A 6,588-nucleotide genomic window follows, 5' to 3' on the forward strand; every position below is an offset into this window, starting at 1 on the left:
AGCACATTTTTTGTTCTCCATTTCCTGCAGGGTATTTTATATAAAGTTCTATAGCAACTTCATGTGGCACATTCTCTTTAGCTTCACCCTGTGTCATCCACTGCTCTGTCATATGAGAACTCACTGGCCTATCACTTCTCAGCATTGACTGTGTCAGAGGTTCCTGTTCCTTCCCTTGCTGTCCATCTACAAGTTAATGTTTTTACTGGTTTCCTGTGGATAGCTCCAAAATATCTTCGTATGGCAACTGACCAGTTGCTTCCCATTCCTCTGGTTTCTCCTTAAATTTCAATGTCCATTGCTCTATCCTGCTGTGGTGCTTTCTGAGTTAGATTTTCTACACTGAATCCTTCACTTAGCAGGTACTCCATAACATCAGTTTCTATTTCTTTAACGTTTCCATTACTGATCTCCTTTTCTACTTTTCCTCTTTGTTATCTTATTTTTTGTATTGTAAAGTTTTCCATGTCTGGATTCCTTTGCTTGTATTTCTCTTCAAATATCTTTGGTGCTGCTGTTTTTGTATTGATTAGTTTTGCTTTCTCCTTTGCATAAATATTACACCTTATTAAATCTCTTTTTTCCCCATGTCCATATTTCCTCTTCAGGTGTCTCTTGATCTTCCTGTTTCTCCTTACTTTGGGGACTCACTCCATCATGCTGTTATGTAACCTGTGTTAGACCTTCTACACCAAATCCTTCACTTCGCAGACATTCCATAACTTCAACTTCCATTTTTTTAACTTCTACTTTGCTAATCTTCTTTTCTACATTCCTTCTTTGTGATATTATTTTTTGTTGTTAAGTTTTCATATCTGGATGGTTTTGTCTGTATTTCTCTTTGAATATATTTGGGCCTGCCTTTTTTGTACTGATTAATTTGGCTTTCGAGCTTGCATAAATATTGCACCATATCAATTCTCTCTTCCTTTCCCATGTCTATATTTTTTTTTATACTTTTCAAAAATCTCTAGGTTTTCTGTTTATATTTTTGCACTTCTTCAGATGCTTCTTTTTCCAAACAGCTCAACGTTTCTTGGTCTATATACAAATTTGTTGTATCAGTGAACACAAATTTTTATTTGAAGCTTGTGACAGTTTTTCTTGTGGAAGTATTTTTCTTTCCTCTAATTTCTCTCTTAATCTTTTTGTATATCTTGTGTCTGGAAATTCTGGGCTTTTCACATAATAGTAACAAATCATAATTTCTTTCTTATCCTCATCAGTCCACTCTGTCGTCTTTATGGCTCTTCTTTGGCCTATTGGTTTTTGTGATTTTTATGGACTGCTACTTCCATCTATGACTGGGGGGGCATCCTCCCTCTGGGCCTGGTCCCATTGTAGGAATGTTTCTGTATTTTGAGAATTCTACACTGTCATTTTTTCCAGTCCTGATACCAATGCGCCTACCAGGATTGGGCGCTTTTTTATCCTGGGTCTTGTTCATCCAGCTATCTTTTTTAATTTTTGACCTACTTCTGTCCATCATATATTGTATATAAATTGTACTGTCTCTTAGTGTTCCTCAATTACTCTGTAAAACAAGCAGCCAGGTTAATACAGCACAATTGCAACTAATGCAGTGCCAATTTAAAGTTAATATTTGACCTGTCACTAGGAAAAATTCCAAACAATGCTTAGCAAACCCATAAAAGCAGAATGACAAAGCCACTTTGAGTGTTGTTGTTTTTTTTTTGTTTTTTTTGTGAAACTAGTAAAGATAGCATTAAGGTAGCCACTTAGGTATAGATTGTGATGTTCAAATTCCCCACCCAAGCTATTTGGTTGTAATCCTTGTGATGTTCATTGCATTCCCTAATGTTTATCTAGCCTTTTTAATAATATCGACATGGCTGAAGTAAAAATGCTCATGTTTGTTGTTTTTATTAAAAGAGGTCTAGTGTGTGTGTGTGTGTGTGTGTGTGTGTGTGTGTGTGTGTGTGTGTGTGTGTGTGTGTGCACATATGCAGAAAGTACAGGTTGGAGTGAGATAATCGGATCCCGGTTCTACCATAATGATGAACAGAGTTTCAGATAAGGATTATATCGACCTAATTTAGTCATCTATTTTTTCCAGTACAGGATTTGTAAATATGTTAAATCAGCTATGATTTCTAAATGTTCTGTTCCGAACACTATAGCCTCATAACAAAAGTAATCAGCAAAGACCATTTTACTTCTTACATTTATTTAGTTTATCTGTACCACTTTAATTTTAGTCACTATATTTTAAAATTGGTCTGTAAATGATTTCCATCTCTCAACACAGTACCTTAATAGCTTTGATTTAAAAAAAAGTCAAATTGGTGGTATTTTTCTGCCCAGAAATAGTTCTGACTCATCTAGTATCCAACACAGGATGTGCGCCAGACGCCTGCATCTGAACAAACACACATTATTGCTGTGCACTGCTGACATGCATTAGGGATTAGCTGCATCAATATGAAAAAGAAAAGAGACAATTACACAGAAAATTATATTTTGCAGAATATAACCCCTTAGCCCACCTAGAATCAGCTTTTCTGTAACTACTGAACAAGTTGGCAGCACTATGTTTTTATTTATTTACTGATTTATTTTAATTTGTTAACCAGAATAGAGCACTGAGCACAACTGACCAAGTTGAGTTTCAAACCCGGGATTAACAAATTCCTTATTTCTTTTTTTCCTCACCCTTTGTGAAAATGGCCTTATACCAGCTCAATAGATTCTTGTGCTCCATTACTGTTTCTGAATGTGCATTCTCTTCAGAAAAGCTCCTGTGGTCATTTACTTCTTCTTGAGAATGATGTTTACCATGTTTCCTGTGAACCTTTTACCTTGACTGCTCATGGTGTCATCTTGTTTTCATATTTTATATTAGCATTATTTATGCTTTATACACCTGAAACATTCTCATGCATTTCTCTCTCCCTCTCATGTTTCCTTTTCTCTGATGCACACTGTACTAGTTCCCCAGTAGACTTTACATTAGTGTGATGCCTTCCTTTGCACTTTCTTTCCTGGAAACAATACCTACTAAGTTTCCTGGTTTCCACTTTCAAAATTATGGATTCAGACAATGCAGAGGTTTATTCCAAAAAGCTTCTATTCTGTATGTATTCTTGCAAAGAAGCTGCCTGCAGAACTGTATGTGGTACTCCACATGGGCTGTTACCACCTGACTACATATGTGGTACTCAACGTGAACTGTTACCACCTGTCTACACAGATGGATAGTCCTCCATTTCCTAATACATCACAAGTCCTTCTAACAGTTTCCATACTCCACTTGGTCACTTTTAGGCCACTTGATATGACCTTGTCCTCATTTATTGAGTGAAGGCTGCATGAAGAAAGCTGGACTGTGGAAATTGATATGGGCCATCCCGGATGATAGCCCAGCCATGAGCCTAGACAAATCTTAATGGGGGGAGTACAGGTATCCTAGAGCTCTGATAGCATCTCTGGGAATAAAAAATGAACCATATTTTCTATTCAGAGTACATCTAATATGCCTTACAAATGACCAGCTGCACTGCAATTACACACATGTAAGAGCAGTGACATCACTTCTCTGACTTTTTCTCTGTAATATGCCTTCCCCTGTAAAAGAAGTAGGGGATAAAGAAGAGAAAAAAAGAAGAGGGGGGAATGGATGAAGAAAAAACTGATATTGCTCCACTGAGCTGTTTGGCAGATATGGATAAAGATGCCATTCTTTGGATATCTACTGGAAATACCCCATAATCCCTTGTACTTTTCTGTCTAAACTGAAGCAACCTTTTAAATTGATTGCTGCACACGTCACCATGGGATAACTGTTTGAATTACCAGTGCTTACAGTGCTGTGTACCAGCATGTGAGCACTCAATGATCACAAATCAGAACTGCCATGTACTAAGTAGGAGGTTGCCATTTCTTAGAATATCCACTTTCCTCTGATGTATGGCAATTTCAGAGTTGGGAGATAGATAGATAGATAGATAGATAGATAGATAGATAGATAGATAGATAGATAGATAGATAGATAGATAGATAGATAGATAGATAGATAGATAGATAGATAGATAGATAGATAGATAGATAGATAGATAGATGTCAGAGGCAAGAAAAAAAAGCAAGTTTAAAGGAGAAAAGTGATGTAGTGGTTTTCAGTATTCACTCTTCTCCTGTATTTTCAGTTTTTGGCATTTCAGGATGCAGTATTACAAGTCCTGATGTGTCAATAGCCAGCCTCCTCACTGCCGTACATGAGTATTCATAATTTAACTTGTGTTTTTTGCTATAACTTTGGAAGAAGCCTGGGCCAGTTTCTTTTATTTACCAGGGTAGTAGTGCACTGATCAAGAGTGACCATTTGCAGACACTGCCAGATGAATTAAGAGATATTCACAGGTAATATGATAGCAAAGGTACACCAGCAGTGGTGGCTACACAGTTACATAAATATACTGATAGTAAAATAAAAGGGAAGTAATGTAATTACACATTACAAGTACATTTGCAGTCAGAGCTATAGACAATATATACAAGTATGTTAAATGCAGATGTTTGAATGAATAGAAGAGTACTAAATGTGTGGAGGGGATAACAGGTATTAGAAGTGGGGCATTAAAGAATTGATGAAGGAGAACAAGAGGTGAGGGGATTCTGGGGAAAAGATAAGGTTTACATGTTGGAGTTAGGACGATGTGTCCTTTGTATGAACAGGATCATTTGACTTGACATTGCAAAACTCTAAAATGATCCTTCCTGAAGTAGTTTAATTCAGTGTATTCCCTGATGGATGGGTGATGTATTTCCAGAGGGAGGGAGTTAGCAGAGAAGATTGTAAAGAGGCATTTATATCACAATATCGAAAGATGAAAATAGCGAATGCTATTTCATCTAACCTAAACTATCTAAACTACATAATATCAAACATTCAGAACAGCAAATTTTTTCCTTGGGGAAAAAAATCGCTATTCCGAAACACATACACACAACACAAGCACACCTAAAAAACATCAGTCCACACACATACACTTATAATCCTACAACTAACCCTACACTAAACTGTACATACACTATTATCTATCCACTTATCTTAACCCAAACCCTAACCCTAAGGTCCGTCACTATCGCACATTCACCTAACCCGCACCCTAACCCTAACTCACTTAACCCACCCCTAACCCTAATTCACCTAACCCATGCCCTAACCCTAACTCACATAACCCACGCCCTAACCCTAACTCACCTAACCCGCGCCCTAATTCTAATGACCACACAATCGCACACTTACCTGAACCTGACCTGTAAATTTCCACCACACCGCTGAAAATAGCGAAGTTACAGAACCGGCCAACCAAATTCTTTCCCTAGGAAAAAATTTGGTGTTCTGCAGCTTCGCTATTTTGAGCGTTCTCTCAAAACGGGTCGATATTAGAACATTTGAAGTTTTAAAACTTCAATGTTCTGATATAGACTCATAAAGAGGACATTGGAGTATAAATAGAAAGTCTGGTTTGTAATATCCTGAATAGGTTATAGGAGGATGTAGTTTCATGCAATTTAGAGGTGAAGGGGTAAAGGAATGTTGATGTAGCAGTTTAAAGATTTAGGTGCTCAGGATTATAATAGATCTCTGATTAAGTGGGAGCCATTTAACTTTTTCAAGTGTGAGCCAGTGGTGTTCTTGAGGGGGGAGGGACTTTGAGATGGTTTTGAGAGTGGTGTCATTATACTTTGAGGTTGCAGAAGAGAGGAAAGAAGAGAAAATATTTTTTTTTTACCCAGAAGAGTAGTGCGCTATTTTTGGATTTTGTTGTTTAATATGTGTGTGTGTGTGTGTGTGTGTGTGTGTGTGTGTGTGTGTGTGTGTGTGTGTGTGTGTGTGTGTAAGTTGGGAGAGGGGTCTAGCCAAATGCCTAGGTACTTGAAGAAGTCAGTGGTTTCAGTCATGGAGTTGTCTACAAGTATTAAAAGCCAATTACTGACATGTTTTAAATACGCTGTGAGGGTGGCTAGTTGCACAGTTGTCACTAAACTCCTAATAGGGCTGAGAAACAAGGAGCTGAGTATATATTTAGCTATCGTTGTTAATTTATGATTAGTTCTAGCAAGGAAATGGGACACTAGGAATAAGAAATCACTGTACTGCTAATGATAATATTTAGTTCTGCCAATACAATACAGGAGGTAGTTGAGGGTCTGCTGAATTTCTCATGGAAGTGCATACTTCTGTCTGGTAAGAATCAGTAGCAGGGGCACCCCCGGTAACATCATTGCTAAAATTAATGCATTTGAGATCACAAGGAGCAGGCCAGGACTATGTGTATTTGTATCACAGATATTCATTAAGCGCAAAGCTATGTGACCTTTTTGAACAATAACCTAAGGAATAATGTATCTCAAATTATAGCAAACAATTTTCATTTGGCCAGGGTGAGGCACCCACCTGGATGCACACTTGTCCAGATTTTGTAGCGATACCCCTACCTGCTACTCAAACATTTGCTCCTTCCCTCTTATAACTGGAGATGAGTGTTTGATAAGTGTCCTTAATCTGGGGCATTTTCCCTAATTATGTTTTGCTTTGTCCCTAACTCTGAAGGTAGAAGTTAA

Source organism: Protopterus annectens, chromosome 4.part0, assembly GCF_019279795.1.
Source record: "Protopterus annectens isolate FY-2018-M chromosome 4.part0, PAN1.0, whole genome shotgun sequence".
Classification (NCBI taxonomy): Eukaryota; Metazoa; Chordata; order Ceratodontiformes; family Protopteridae; genus Protopterus; species Protopterus annectens.